This window comes from Scyliorhinus canicula, chromosome 16 (genome assembly GCF_902713615.1).
Source record: "Scyliorhinus canicula chromosome 16, sScyCan1.1, whole genome shotgun sequence".
Lineage (NCBI taxonomy): Eukaryota > Metazoa > Chordata > Chondrichthyes > Carcharhiniformes > Scyliorhinidae > Scyliorhinus > Scyliorhinus canicula.
In genome coordinates this window covers 22,066,812-22,082,567 of record NC_052161.1, presented here as the reverse complement: position 1 = coordinate 22,082,567, position 15,756 = coordinate 22,066,812, and the positions used below count along the sequence as shown (strand labels likewise).

The 15,756-nt window shown below is 45.1% G+C and overlaps 1 protein-coding gene across 3 annotated transcripts in view; it reads right to left on the bottom strand.

Moving 5' to 3' along the window:
* Positions 1–593: 593 nt before the first annotated feature.
* LOC119950883 (shootin-1-like) overlaps positions 594–15,756 on the bottom strand; it is a 144,834-nt gene continuing 129,671 nt past the window's right edge. The window contains exon 17 of one of the 3 annotated variants that reach the window (XM_038773771.1): positions 594–1,271. The gene's annotated coding sequence lies outside the window, so the exon portion shown is untranslated. Of the gene's footprint in view, positions 1,272–8,131; positions 8,375–14,591; positions 15,004–15,756 lie in introns of those variants that run through there. The other 2 variants (XM_038773774.1, XM_038773773.1) reach the window with 2 other exon arrangements.

Here is a 15,756-nt window from a genome sequence, read left to right as displayed (position 1 = left end):
TAGATAGGGTGGACAGTGAGAGCCTTTTTCCTCGGATGGTGATGGCTAGCACAAGGGGACATAGCTTTAAATTGAGGGGAGAAAGATATAGGACAGATGTCAGAGGTAGTTTCTTTACTCAGAGAGTAGTAAGGGCGTGGAATGCCCTGCCTTCAACATTAGTGGACTCGCCAACATTAAGGGCATTTAAATGGTCATTTGATAAACATATGGATGACAATGGAATAGTGTAGATGGGCTTTAGATTGGTTTCACAGGTTGGCGCAACATTGAGGGCCGAAGGGCCTGTAATGCGCTGTAATGTTCTAATATTCTAAAAAAAAAGTCCAAAGACGTGTTGGTTAGGTGGATTGGCCATGATAAATTGCCCTTAGTGACCAAATAGGTTTGGAGGGGTTATTGGGTTACAGGGATAGGGTGGAAGTGAGGGCTTAAGTGGGTCGGTGCAGTCTTGATAGGCCGAATGGCCTCCTTCTGCACTGTATGTTCTATGGTCTATGTTCTAAAAAATTCAGTGCCTAATTCAAATGAGAGTGAACAATGAGAAGTATTTGTACTTTGTGTGAAATGGGTGGTGCTGAAACAGGAGCCTGTTTTGCATTGCTTGCTTTTATTTTTTTTAAATGCATTGACATTAATGGCAAGTTGTTCCTTTGGTGTAAATTGGGATAGTACCAATGAGCTGCGGGCATGGTTGCAAGGGCAACAAGATCAGCCATCTAAGTGGTTAGCAAAGCATCTCAGATGAGTCTGGGACAGAGTTAGTGGCAACTAGGAAAACAGCAATTCAGTGACGGGAAATGGCCCATTGACGGACCTTAGAGGAGCACACCCATTTCTCCAGTCTCCATTGGCAAGGAAGCAGAACTTGTTCACCTGAATCACATGAATTTTCTATGCCTATATCTTCATTTCACAATGCATAATATATTTACAAACTAAGCAATTTAAACATTATTTCAGATTTTTAAAAAGTAACAGTGAAAACATTCTTTTCAGAAAACTATCTTCTTAGAGTTAACCACATTGCTCATCCTACAGATGAAACAGGCAGAATAAAGTACAGACACAAATTTTAAACATTCCATAACTTTGCTTCCCCTTATATATGTAACTGTGCTTGGTATTATTCCACTGTTATAAATTGTCATCAGTGTTCTATATACCATCATCGTTCTCTAGTTGCTTGTCACAGCATTTTTGGTTGCATGGAGCTGGAATGGTTCAACTGAAGAAATTTTCTTCTTGGCATTTTTGCCTGCATCTGTTACCTATAAAGAGGTGAATGTTAACATAGTTACTCTTCTTAAACATTTCTACAAGTTGTGCAATAACGATGGTGTAACAATACCAAGAGGCTTTGTGGGCACTAATGTTCCCCATTAGCCAGTACCTAAACTACAACAGTCCTCTTGTAGTCAGAGCAGAAAATCTTTCCTGAGTATTGAGAATACTGCTGTGTGGTTGAGCCATGTAAGAGCCCTATTGGGGCGGTACAACAGCACAGTAGTTAGCACTGCTGCCTCACAACGCCAGGGATCCGGGTTCAATTGCAGCCTTGGGTGACTGTGTGATGTTTGTATGTTCTCCCTGTGTCTGTGTGGGTTTCCTTCAGTTGCTCAGGTTTCCTCCCACAGTACAAAGATGTGCAAGCTAAATTGCCCCTTAGTGTTTAAAGGTTAGGTGGAGTTACGGGGATAGGGTAGTGGAGTGGGCCTATTAGTACTCTTTCAGAAGGTTGATGCAGATGCAATGGGCTGAAAGTCCTCCTTCTGCTCCGTAAGGATTCTATGATAGTATGATAACAGAGAACAGAATATTTTCAGTCATTTTCCACACCCTTGCCTATGCTTCTCTAGATATATCAGAAATATGGTGTTGTTCAATGAAAATTGAACAGAGTTTTGAAAATGTGATGGAAGTGTTGTAAAAGGAAGAATTTAAAAATAGTGTTCCGGCAGGAATTCGGGCACACCTAGAGAACTGTAAAGTCTCTAATATAAGGGAAGCTGCTGTTTTTCTGACAGCAATAATTTATCTCATAAACACCTATAAGGCCAAATTCCCGACAGCGAGGTTCACTTGAGCTTTTAAAAATTGTGAAACGGAGCTGGAAGGGAAGTTCGGGCTCTCCCCCGGGGAACACCTTTAGGTACATGCAGGTAAGGGCGTTTGTCAGGCTGCAGGTGGCGGAGTTTCCTCTGCTGCCGCCGCGTGGGGTCCAGGACAGGGTGCTCTCGGGGGTGTGGGTTGGAGAGGGGAGGATCTCGGCAACGTACCAAGTGATGCAGGAGGTAGACGAGGCCTCGGTGGAGGAGCTGAAGGGTAAATGGGAGGAGGAGCTAGGTGAGGAGATTGAGGAGGGGACGTGGGCGGACGCCCTAGGAGGGGTGAACTCCTCCTCTTCTTCTGCGAGGCTTAGCCTCATACAGTTTAAGGTGCTGCATAGGGCTCACATGACCGGGACAAGGATGAGCCAGTTCTTTGGGAGTGAGGACAGGTGTATTAGGTGCTCAGGGAGCCCAGCAAACCATGCCCATATGTTCTGGGCATGCCCAGCGCTGGGGGAATTTTGGAAGGGCGTAGCAAGGACGATGTCGAGGGTGGTAGGATCCAGGGTCAAACCGGGCTGGGGGCTCACAATATTTGGGTTTGCAGTGGAGCCGGGAGTGCAGGAGGCATTCTGGCCTTTGCATCCCTGGTAGCCCAGCGGAGGATTCTTCTTCAGTGGAAGGATGCGAGGCCCCCAAGCGTGGAGGCCTGGATCAACGATATGGCGGGGTTTATTAAATTGGAGAGGGTGAAATTTGCCCTAAGGGGGTCAGTGCAGGGGTTTTTCAGGAGATGGCAACCATTCCTGGATTTCCTGGCAGAACGGTAGAAAAAGGTCAGCAGCAGCAGCAACCCAGGGGGGACGGGGAGGGGGGGCCATCTCTTTGTTTTGGGCTGAAGGGACGTGTATATTTGTTCTTTGCTAATGGCGGCGTTAATTTATTTCTTCTTTTTTGTATACATAGAACATAGAACATAGAACAGTACAGCACAGAACAGGCCCTTCGGCCCTCGATGTTGTGCCGAGCAATGATCACCCTACTTAACCCACGTAACCGGTATACCCGTAACCCAACAATCCCCCCATTAACCTTACACTACGGGCAATTTAGCATGGCCAATCCACCTAACCCGCACATCTTTGGACTGTGGGAGGAAACCGGAGCACCCGGAGGAAACCCACGCGCACACGGGGAGGACGTGCAGACTCCGCACAGACAGTGACCCAGCCGGGAATCGAACCTGGGACCCTGGAGCTGTGAAGCATTGATGCTAACCACCATGCTACCGTGAGGCCCCAACTTTGGGGGGGGGGGGGGGGGGGGGGGGGGGGGTTGTTCTTTCTGTTCTTAGTATTTTCTGTTATTGATATTTTGTGAAAATTTAAATAAAAATGATTTTTTTTTAAATTGTGAAACGGGCGCCAAAGCTCAGAGGGAGAGAGCGGGGATATGGAAAGTGTACAACATCACCATAGTTTACTGACAGTTGTGCCACTGGCTGGGGGGCTTTTGCCAGGACCAGTGGGAATATTGGGGGTGGCCAAAAGGTAGGTTGTGGGGTCGGATTGGACGGGCACGGAACACCATTGCCGGAGCCAGAAAGGCAGCCATGCAGCTGCGCACGCCACTGACTGCCAACTGTGAGCTTACAGCCACGGGTCATATGGGTGTCCCCCTAGCCATCCCCCATGTGCCCTCTGGCCCCAGCCGACCCATCAGGTAAATGGGCGCACTCCAGCGCAACCAGTGCCATCTTGTTGGCTGGGATAGTGTGGGTGGGTAGTGAAGCCTGTAAATAGGGCTGCAGCTTGTCAGCCTCCTGACAATCGTGAATATGGCACCGTTTCTCATTGGAATCGATTGTGTTCCATGTGGCGCTGGTGCTAGCCCCTCAATGCTGGTTGATCAGTCCAGGTGTGGCGCCAGTATTGCTTTCTTGGATGTCTGCAGATTCTGCCTCGGCATCAACACTTAGTCTCAGGAATGGAGAATCCAGCTGACTATTTATAGTGGAAAGATAGCGGAAATAAAAAGATATATGCTTCTTATGAGATAGTGCAAAAAAGATTCAAGAGAATGGTTCCAGGAATGAGGGACTTCAGTTATGTATGTAGATTGGAGAAGTTGTGACTGTTCCCTTTGGAGAAGAGAACATTGAGAGGAGAGTTTAGAGAGGTATTCAAAATTATGAAGTTGTTTTGACAGCGTAAACACCACCGCAATCTGCAAAGAGCAGTCCCCGAAATCCCCCTTCCTTCCTGCACTTTGAAGAATTTTCTTTTAAAATCTGACCGCCTACTCCCAGCCTACTGCCAATGCCAATCTTTTGGCATGAGCAGCATATTATCAAGGACAACTGGCATGGTAACAAGCTTAATTGACCTGTGATTATCTATTTAAATATCGTGGGTGGGCTGATGATTTTGGTACCCATCCACACCCCTCCCAGAGGGTGAGCTTGGAGGTGGGTGGGTAGGTGGTGGGATGGGCACCAGACCTACTTTATGTGCACCCCAGTGAAGACAAGCCCAGCATGGCAAGTGAAACACAGCTCATAATTTTTAAGAGTAGACGTGAATGCTGGTCAAAGATGGATACGGTCTGACGAACTGTCAAGCTGTAGATTTATTTAAATCTACTGCCCTTTAAATTTTGTAAAAATTCTGGCTGCTCTTTCTCTAAATTGAAAAAAATCAATGCTTGTAATTTTAACAGTTTGCTTGCATAACCAAGGGCAGCATGGTAGAACAGTGGTTAGCACAGTTGCTTCACAGCTCCAGGGTCCCAGGTTCGATTCCGGCTTGGGTTACTGTCTGTGCGGAGTCTGCACATTCTCCCCGTGTCTGCATGGCTTTCCTCCGGGTGTTCCTGTTTCCTCCCACAGTCCAAAGATGTGCATGTTAGGTGGTTTGGCCATGCTAAATTGCCTTCAGTGCCCAAAAAGGTTAGGTGGGGTTACTGGGTTACGGGGATAACGGGGATAGGGTGGAGACTTGGGGCTTAAGTGGGGTGCTCTTTCCAAGGGCCGATGCAGACTCGATGGGCTGAATGGCCTCCTTCTGCCTGTAAATTCTACGATTCTATTCTATGATTCTGTAACTCTGATGATCATCATTATGGTATTGCAATATGTGATCACAGTGGCGAGTTGTAACTTCCCAGTTTGATTGACAGCTCCAAGAGATTACGAAGGGAATAGCTGTCTTTGATATGGGGCTATGAATTCAACTGTTTGGTTTTAGAATTGATTAAGTATTTGAGAAGATTAAAGGTATTGATTGGACTTTTATCAATGTGTGAAACTTTAAGAGGTACTTAGAACTTTATTTTATTTTATTTCAGCATGGCTCCAGAGATCTGCCTTTGGTGGCTATTTGTTAATTTGGCATGAAGAGTGCAAGAGCAAGGGGTGGTGGATGGGGGGGTTGGGGCATGAGTTGACACACAGTTAACAGGTTCGATGAGGAGCCATGGCGATCAGTGGAGTGTCATGTGTTGGCATGACATGGCACTGTTGATATAGGGGCTATAAGGGACTGAGAGTTGAGTGAGGTGGCATAGGTTGACATGGAAGGGGCATGGAGTGAGTAGACATAAATGGGTTGGTATGGTGAGTATGAGGGGCCATTGGAGATAGATGGAGGGGCATGGAAATAGCATGGGGTCTGAGGTGTGAGATTTAGAATGCCTAATATTCAACCACACAACCAGCCCGTCCCCCGCTATTAGTAGTCCCCGTGCTCCATCCAAACATGTATGGAGGTTGTGGGCACAACTTTTCTTCCTTCCCTTCTTTTCTCCCCCCCCATCTCCCTCGGAACAAGGTCCTGTTATTTGGGGCACTTTAATCACAGATTTTGATTAAGAGCTCGGATATCAGAAGAAATAGTATGCTTAAGTTAAGCAGCATGCAGGTTCTGATACAGTCAAATCATGTCAATTTAGTGACACTTCTTGCAATTTCAATTTAATTCCAGCTTAAAACAATGGCCAGGTATGATTGTATTCTGTCTGACCATAAGTGAAAATGATACATTTCTTTTACTATATAATTGACCTGGAAATATAGTTTTTGCATAATTTACTCAATTACCAACAGACCATCCATGCTTTTAAGTACAATGCACGTTTTGTTTTGCTTGTATTGTAGTACAAATTGTGGGCAAATATGCTGCTTAGTCATTGCTCTGAGAAAATGCTACACATTCGGAGAATCAAATCCGAACTATATTCTCACAGCAGGGAGCTTGCATTCGTGCGTGGCAGCAATCCAGGTATTGATGGATTGCCAAAATAGGCCTTAATAAATGCTTTCAGCCACCATTTCTGATTGAAAATGATAGACCTAAACTATAATTCATCTGCAAGAAATGAAAATATAATCATCACTGCTGTCTTCAAAGACAATGCTGGGCTTTTTATGCTAAAAATTAAATGCAATCATTACGATAGATACCTTGGTTAGCATATACTCTGGCAAGCAATGAGCTTTCATGGAATTTTTTTAAATATGTAAGTATGAATGTGGTGAATGTGGCAGTTTTATGATAAAAGGCATAGAATGATGATATAAACAGTTCTTCTTATTTCTATTCAACTTTGGTGATGTGTAAAAAACAGTGAGATCATCAACAGTTACAGCTGTCACCAGATTACAGGCCAAGCACTGTTAATCAGTTATTCGACTTGGAACGCCTTCGGCTGCTCTTTGGTTTAATCAAATGTTTTATACAAACAAATTTTAAAGAAATATAGGCTAGAAAAGTGGCTCCTCTGATGACTTGAGAGGTAAAGTCATCATCCAGGAAACGCAGTAAAATTCCATGCTCTATCTCCTGTTAATGCTGAATTAGTTGACCTTTGCAAGGCAGCCTTGATTAGGAAGGGCAGAATTTTTCAAATATCAGTGCTGTGCCACTGCTGAAATTACATGTATATTGGTGCGAGACGAAGAGACAATTGGGCCAAAGTATAACAACCACTAAAATGAAAGAGTGGTCGTCAGCCATGGAATCCCATTGTAATATGACACTCAAGCCAATTAATTGTGTTTAATTGTATATTGGTGATGGGCATTTGCTGAGAATTCACTTGTGTTCCCATAAATAGAAGCAGACTGAAACTGTGAGAGTTAGGCTCTGAGATGCATGTCTATAAATAAAGGGCGCGATTCTGTGGTCTTCAAACTAAGTCTGCTGAGCGGCACGTCTGGCAGGTGTTTCTTGGTGACTGCAGCACTGAGAAACACCCTGCTATTCAATGGCACTTTGCCCACTTTTTTTCCCTCGATGAGTTTCTCTCCGCCAAGCCCACATTCGTGATTGGCTGCTGGTGAGTTTTGGCAGCGGGAATGGCTGTCCAAAGATCGGGGCACCATTTTGATTGGCAGCCCCAATCTTTCCCCCTCCCCTCACCCCTGATTTTTTGAACCACCCCTCACTTCCCCCCCCCTCCAAAACGAATTACCCCTCCAAGTGGTAAGGCCCCTCCAGCCTGACCCCTGGCAGTGTCAACCTGGCACCTGGGCACCTTGTCACTGGCAACCTGGTAGTGCCACCAAGGCACACTGGAATAGCCAGTGCAGAACTGCCAGGGTGCCAGGCTGGAAGTGCCAAGGTACCTGGGTGCCAAAGAAGTGCCACCATGCCCTTTCCAATGGACTGAGAGACCCCACCCTCCTGAGGTGCCACCCTGGCGAGGTCTCCCAGGTGCGCCAATTAGGCTCATTTAAATATGCAAATCTGGATCTCACCCATCGAGTGAACAATCCCACCCTAATTAAAAATAATACCTCAGTCAGAAAGCTAAAACTCAAGTGGCCTTTGTGGAAAATGGCAGGAATGAACTGTAAATATTTAGAGTATGTTAATCCTCAAATGTTTCAGAGTCTGACCATGCGACCACTGGAAGAATTAAGTGGATATGTTCCCGAACAAACAGAAAACAAGATGTAACCTTGCCATTGTCAATCTCTACAAGAACTGAAATCAGAAGTAAAGTATTTTGTGAGGTGGATGTTCAGCAATTGACAAGTGATGAAAGCTGATCTTTAGTGTTAATGGAATACACAAGATGAATTGCCAAAGTGGCATGGCCAGAATTTAATAGATCATTGAAAACAGATCTTAACAGATTTAATCAAAAGATCGACGGAATTCAATTTGAAGTTCCCTATATTGATACCAGTGTTTAAATTACTACATTGTACAAAGCTGTCTCACGAACAGGAAACTGGTTCTAACTGGTGTACTGTTCTCAGAGAAGGAGACTCTGTTGGATCAGATGTCTGCTGCCTTCGGGCACCAATTATCTTGTTCAGCCTTCATGGAAAAAATGAGACATTCTGTGGTGACACAAAAGCTAGAAGAATCAATGATTGCTAGATATTGAAATAGTCCAGATGCTGGATGCAGGCATCGATACAGCAGATGGATTAAACGCAGGTAGAGTGAGGAAGAAAGCACGGTTAGTAGATCTGGCTATTACAGCAGAAGACAACATTGAAACAAAGATAACGGATGCGATTTATCGGCTTCGTCATGCCCGACTTGGTGTTGCGATAAAGCTGCTGAATCCCGTGAGAGGCCTCTCGCAAGATTCGCAACGCTCGAGACATCTTGCAAGATTCAACCGAACCTTGCGAGACATCATGATCTGGATCTCGCCTGCGCTGGTCACGATCCAGGTTTGCATATTTTAATGAGCCATTAGACTACTTAAATATGCATTTGCCGGGAACTAACAGCCTCCTTAGCGAGGCCCCGTTTAGTACGTGTCTACACAATCATGAACAAGGCCTATGGTACCTGGCAGGTCTCCCAGGCCATTGGACAGACTTGGGTGGTTGGGAGACAGGGCAGGGTGGCACCTGGCACTCCCTATAGCATCTAGGCATCTTGGCAGTGCCAGCCTTGTACCTTGGCACTGCTACCCTGGCACTGCCAGCCTTGTACCTTGGCACTGCTACCCTGGCACTGCCAAGGTGTGCAGGTGGCACTGCCAGACTGGCATTGACACTGTCAGGATGGCCCTGCTACGGGTCAGGGCCTGAGGGGGCCCATGCCATGAAAGAGCGGATGAAGGGCAGTATGAAGGGTCTCTCAAAGATTGGGAGATGAGGGTGGAGGTCCTGAAAGGAGGGTCTGTCTCGAACGGGGGCAGCCCAAAAGGGGGGATGGAGAGGCCTGAAAAGGGGAACCCCCATAGCAAGGTGCCCTCACTTGGGGTTGTGGGGTGATGTCCATATGTGTGTGGGGGGGGGGGGGGGGGGGGGGGGGGTAACATTGTTTGTGGGTGTGGGAGATACTCAAGCTCACTTAGAGATCAGGGCACCCTTTCAAAATGGCGGTCCAATCTCAGAGGAGCTGGATTTGTTGGCGAGTTCAGCTCCCCATTGCTGAAAAAATTTCCAAGTGTGGGCTGGACTGGGGAGTAATTCCCCAAGGCCCAAAGAAATTACTACGGGTGCGATCCTCCGGCCACGCTACGCTGGAAAAGCAGCTCACCGCTGCGCAGCCTGACCATTGAAAGCCAGAAGACCCCATTTCCGGAGTCGACCCAGCTCATAATACCTCGCGAAACACAGCGCAATCTCACGAGACGTTGCAAGGTGAATCCACCCGCAATGGACAGGAACACTTTTTTGCAAATCTCTACATTGGAGCGAGGCAGTAAGCTGTACCCTAATGTGCAGATTCCCGAGGTACCTGAGGCTTTGGGATTCATTCCATTTGCCTCAGGTGAGCGTCATTTGGTACTCGTCCCTACAAACGGGGAACAGACGAAATGGCATTCATGGGGGTCACCAAGGGATCGGAGGCCCCAGCTGCATGCCCTTTGGGAAGGGTGGTTCCCTGGCCTTGCTGGTTCCACCTGGGTGCCAGCATGGCCCTACCAATGTGCCCAGGTGGCACTGCCAGCTGGCAGGGGCATTGCCAGGGTACCAGGTTGGCACTGCCAAGGTGCCACGCTGGATTTTTGTTGCGCACATGGGATCGGGCCGGGGTTGCCTGTTGGGCATATGGCGGGGGGGGTGGGGGGGTGCAGGGGACCCTCCTATGTTTTGTTCAGGCTGGGGGTGGAGGTCGGGGATCAGAGATTTAAAAATGGCGTCCCGATCTCTCGCTGCAACGGGGAGTTCCGGCCAGCAGAGCTTTGTGTTGTAAAAAACGGGCTTTGTGCGGCCTCGGTCGCATATTCCCCGTTCAGGACCTTATTCAAAGCGAGTTGCGATGAATAGCCATGTGTTTCTTGGCATTGCGAGTGCCGGAAGCACGTGGATAAACGCACTCACTCAGGGACTTTGTTCCCTTTTGGGAAGATCGCACCCCAGGAAATGTTTTGGTTGAGTTTCACCCAATGAGTGAATGAATCCCAGGAGTGCCAAAGGAACAGTTAATAAGTGATTCAGGTCTGGATGGGAACTGACCAAAGCGAACAGGGAGGGTCCTCAAAATGACAATGATGAAGAGAACTTTGAGGAAGAGGATACAGATAATGATGAAACCAAATAAATTATATTGGTCACAATAATTTTTAGTGCTGAGATGAATGCAGACTCCATTAACTCTGTAGTACCAGTTAAGTGCTGTACTTTAACAGTATATGGGATAGTTTGGTTAAAATGTTATCTTGGTTCACTAAATAGTGAGGTTTGACAAAAGGTTAAGGAGTTTAGAAATGATAACACATTGAGAGCATTGAAGAGAGTTATCAATCCATATATAATAGCCTGAGTAAGCCATTTTGTACATACTGATGTGCGCTCTGCTAGGAAGTAAAGATTTTATGAAAAAGGCACAAATGAAATTTGTCATGGAGCATGATGAGGCAACTGTTTGAAAGTCAGTTGATCTGCAGTTTACCCAGTCAGGACATTATTGTAGCCCCTTCTTAGTATTAAACAAGCATTCATGGCATCACATGACAAGAATCAGAGAGAAAAAAACATATTTGTCTGAAACTTACATAGATAATTTGTTCACCCTACTTGTCAAAGGTTTAAAATTCCAGTAAACGCTACAGATATAGTTGATGAAGAGTATGTGAGGCTCTGAGAAAAGCTTAATGAGCAAAGTGAAAACTGTGAAAAGAATCAAAGACCATCATCATGTCCTATTGTAAGCCTTTCACTGGCACGTGACTTTAATGAGGTAGTTCCCATGGATTTACAGGCATGGAACAAAGGCATAAATATGTTCATCCTACATTTTATATACCGCCAATTAGATTGAATCTTTCTACCATAGTAGATCATGAGAAAAGGATTATTATAGACAAAATCACGGACAAATAGAATAGACCAGACTTGGCACACCAGCAAAGATTTTGATGACAATAGAGGGAAATTTGCCAATGGCAAGTTCAGAGACATGTGTGAAAATATAAATGTTGTGGTCATGAATACCACAGCTTTTCAACAATGGACTTTGTGAAAGGAATCATGTGGTGAAATGGGGCATAAAATTTTAGAATGATCAACTAAACTGCAAGTTGACAGCCACATTGGAACGAGTGTTTCATTGGAATGGGTGACTCACTCCAGATGGTTGGAGGATATAGTCCCTATCAATTAGTCGATGGGCAAAATCCCAAATTGCCTTCTGTAGTGTGTGATAGTCTCTGTTCCAGAAGATACTACAATCAGTTCCATTTCTTCTTGCTTCCTTTACATTCAGGCAGACAGGCTTTCACCAAGGCTGAGGTCTCAAGGAAAATTCCGAGAGCATTAAGGCATCACATAAGACCATCTGAGGCAGGGTTTAATTCAAGGTATTGGACATATTATAAGAGAGAGGATTATAGGGAATGGAAAGGCTCTGGCAAGATAATAAACCATCATGGTAAGACAGTACTGATCGAATGTGCCATTCAAATTATAATGGTTCACTCCATTCAAATAATCACAATTAATGACAAAATCTGCCACTCAGAGCAGCTGATAAGTGTAAATGTGGCGCATACCTCAGATGCCCATGTGTGTTGCGATGAAAGTCCTGAGGAACAGAATGTGGCCTGGATATTGATAATGTGAGTGACCATGATACACATGACAGAGCTAACACACCCAGATCCCTTGTGACATATTCCAGAGGGGCCTAGTGAATGGAGGGAAACAACAATCTTGGGACAGGCCGAAAAAGCTGCGAGCAAGTTTAATTATTGGTTGAGTGTTCTGGGTTAGGGAAACCTGTGCCTGTGTGGCACTGCCAAGATGCTCGGGTGGCAGGAGTGCCAGAGTACCACCCTGCCCAAAGCCCATTCACCGCAGAGCCTCTGGGCCGCCCTAGTGACCCCCTGCCCCCCCCAGCGCCCCCCCCTCCCCAGCGCCCCCCCCCCCCCTCCCCAGCCCTACCCCCGCCAGGTGCCGTTACACCTGGTCCTCGTTTGTGTGGAGCAGCACTAAACGGCACAGTGGCGAGGTCTCCCAGGTTCGGATGTTCATTCCCGGACCTCGGGAGCATCAAGCGCTGACATATTTAAGTGAGCCTAAATCTGGATCACGTCCAGTGAGGGCGAGACCCAGATCGCGACATCTCGCAAAATCACATTCGGTCACCCGAGATATTTCGAGCATCACAAATCCCACACGATTTAATGGCCTCGTCACATCACCGTCAGGCACCACATATCTAGTTATGTAGATAATCATTTACTATTAGATAAAATATACTCCACAAAAAGTGAGATAGAGAAAAAAATTAGGGATTGGTCTTGTTGGCTGGAAAGAAATGCTAGCGAGAAAGGAAATCTCAAAAAATAAATGGATGGATGCAAGCCATCGCCTGTCATATTGCTTTACAAAAAGAAATGCATGTAAAAATAAATTGTTAGGACCCCTAGAGGAGCGGCACCCATAATGTACAAAATAGGGAAGTCTCTGATTTTTTCAAAATTGTAAATTGTGCATATAAATTAATTTGTATTTAAAGAGACAGATGGGAATCTGTTATATGTATATTAATTGTATTGAGTTATATTTAGGTGGTAAACACTCACCCCTGATCATATTATTAAGAACAGAAGATTATGTCAGGGCTGGGTGAGGAAGTGCAAATTTGTAATATCTACTTCTGTTAAAGTTATTCTTACAAAAATGTGTTAATATTGGCTCCAGTTGTACCCTTCACTACCCAGCCTCCTTGGGAAGAATTAAAAATCCCCACAGGAGGGGGGGAGCATATCGAAGGAAGAAAACAAAAAAAATCTGGGAAGCTACCACAACTCTTTTGCTCAAAGCAGGTACAACGTCTCAAACCAGCAATCTTGGGACCAAGGCCAAGCCCGATTTAGGATCTTGCCGGACTTTGGGTTGGATGGTTAGGGCCAAGTGGGTTCAATGGTCACTTAAAGCATGAGAATAAACCAAGTCGAAAAGCACATCGCACCATCGCACCATCGCCTAGCTAAATTGCCCAGATGAGTTCTCTTTTATCGTACTCTAAATTTATTTTTTAAAAGAAATGCAAATGTGACTGTTCTCTCATGCTAACCAGCCCGCTGTGTATTTACAACGTTTTCTCTTTTTACTTTTGATTTCCAGCATTCGTTGTACTTGTAATTGCTTTTTGTAGTTCAGAATAACTGCTTAGCTCAGTAACTGTTCCTGCATTTCTTTGGGCGGCACGGTGGCACAGTGATTAACACTACTGCCTCACAGCTCCAGGGACCCGGGTTCAATTCCAGCCTCGGGTGACTGTATGAAGTTTGCACTTTCGCCCCAAATCTGCGTGGGTTTCCTCCGGGTGTTAGGTAGGATTACTGGGTTTCGGGGATAGGGTGAAGATGTGTGTTTAAGCTTAAATGAGGTGCACTTTCCAAGGGCCGGTGCAGACTAGATGGGCCAAATGGCCTCCTCCTGCACTGTAGGGATTCTATGATTCTATGAAACATTTCAAACTTTCTAATCCATCAAACATCCCTATAATTTCCCTGTGGGGTAGCTTCCAGTCAGAATTGCAATTTGACAATCTTGAGTAGAGATTCAGTTGTATTGATTAAACAGTAGCAATAGTTAGTGGCACTATTAAAAGCATGCTGCAGAAGGGTTGAAATTGTATATACAGCAAATAGATTGTTGAACCATAGAGCCGAGCATTCGTTTACGATTCAGAAGGAGTCATGTCAAACTTGAATAGCCCTCAAGTATGAGTGCATATCCACTTTTCGTGCAACTGAGAGTCGAAAGAGATGCACTCAAGACTGCTGAGAGAAAGAGGCACAAGGCCAATACTGTTTGTCAGAGGTCTGAGGCCTGAAGAAATATAACAGAACCTGGGCTTTTCAGCCTCAAATGGAGACAGATGAGGGGTGATCTTCGAGGTGCAAGACAAGAAATGTAACTGCAGATCAGTTAAAAAAGATAATTTATCACCAAATAAATATGTATCCATCTGGATTAAAGGCTTGCACAGAACATAATGCAAGCTTGAACTTATTGCCTGTCATATTTTAACTTTCACACTTTAACATATCCTCTGATTCGCCATGAGCAGTGGAGGAACTACTACCGGCATTTGTAAATTCGAATAAAATTAATTTTAAAAAAAAAACAATAATTTGAATAGTTTCCAGTTGGTTTCCTACTGATGCTTTCTTCCTATAGTCACAAAATACTGCATTTGAGGGGAGAGCAAATCCTTTAATTGCATAAGATCATCAGATTAATCAGGCATCACCATGTGGTCCTTTCTGTCAATTGCGTCCTTAAGTGGCGAAAAGCAAATGTTTACCAAGTGCTGCAATAGCAACAAATATATTGGTAAAACCTTCTAGCTGGAAACACCACAGGTAGCATGGGAACTTTGTCTTTTTCTACTGAAACATTTCCTATCTCTGTTGGAGGGCTGGTGTACTCTCATTCAAAATAGAGTCAAGCTGAGATAACTGCTTTCCATAAAAGCAAGAATGCCATCTCCACGACGTACAGCTCACAAAAGGATCGAGGAATCTGTGGGATAGAAGGCACAGGAAAGGTTTATAATTCCTGCCCTATGACTAATGCAAAACTATTCCTCTAATGGTGCCCTTTCCATTTCTCCGCTACAGCTATCAGGAGTCACGACCGCTACAACTACATTTTTCTCGAGTTGGATGTTTTCTGCTCTCAAAGGCATAATCATTTTTTCTGGTCATAAGTATGCTGACTTTACAGATACTTGTACAGCCACTGCTGCATATTTCGCATTGAACGTATATCAAAGGGCTTTTCCAGCCATTGTTGGATATCTACAGTCAAATATTAACAGTAATATTCACGACTTTTAAGTAGTCCCACCTGCACATGATATGCATATCCTCAATTGCTTCTTCCTTGCTGGTAATGTTATAGATTCTGCCCCACAAGCTATATGGGGCAGATTCTACATCAACAGTCCAGTACATTACATATAATCGGGCAATAAGTTTGTTTAAATTGGACAAATTAAATACTGTGGTGAATGTATTATGCCAATAATCCACCATTGTATTTGTATCTATGCTGTTGCCCTTGTATTTGTATCTGTGCTATGCTGTTGCCCTTGTGGGCATCTCCTATGGGCCATTGTATGGCATTATCCATAGGGGAACATGTTGGGGCATGTATAGGCTCCGCCCCTTGAAGGGAGGTACAAAGAGCAGTCGCCTGTAGGCGGTTCTCAGGATTGGATCAGTTGCAGGCAGGCACTGTTCTAGTTGATTAAAGCCACAGTTTTCTTCTACT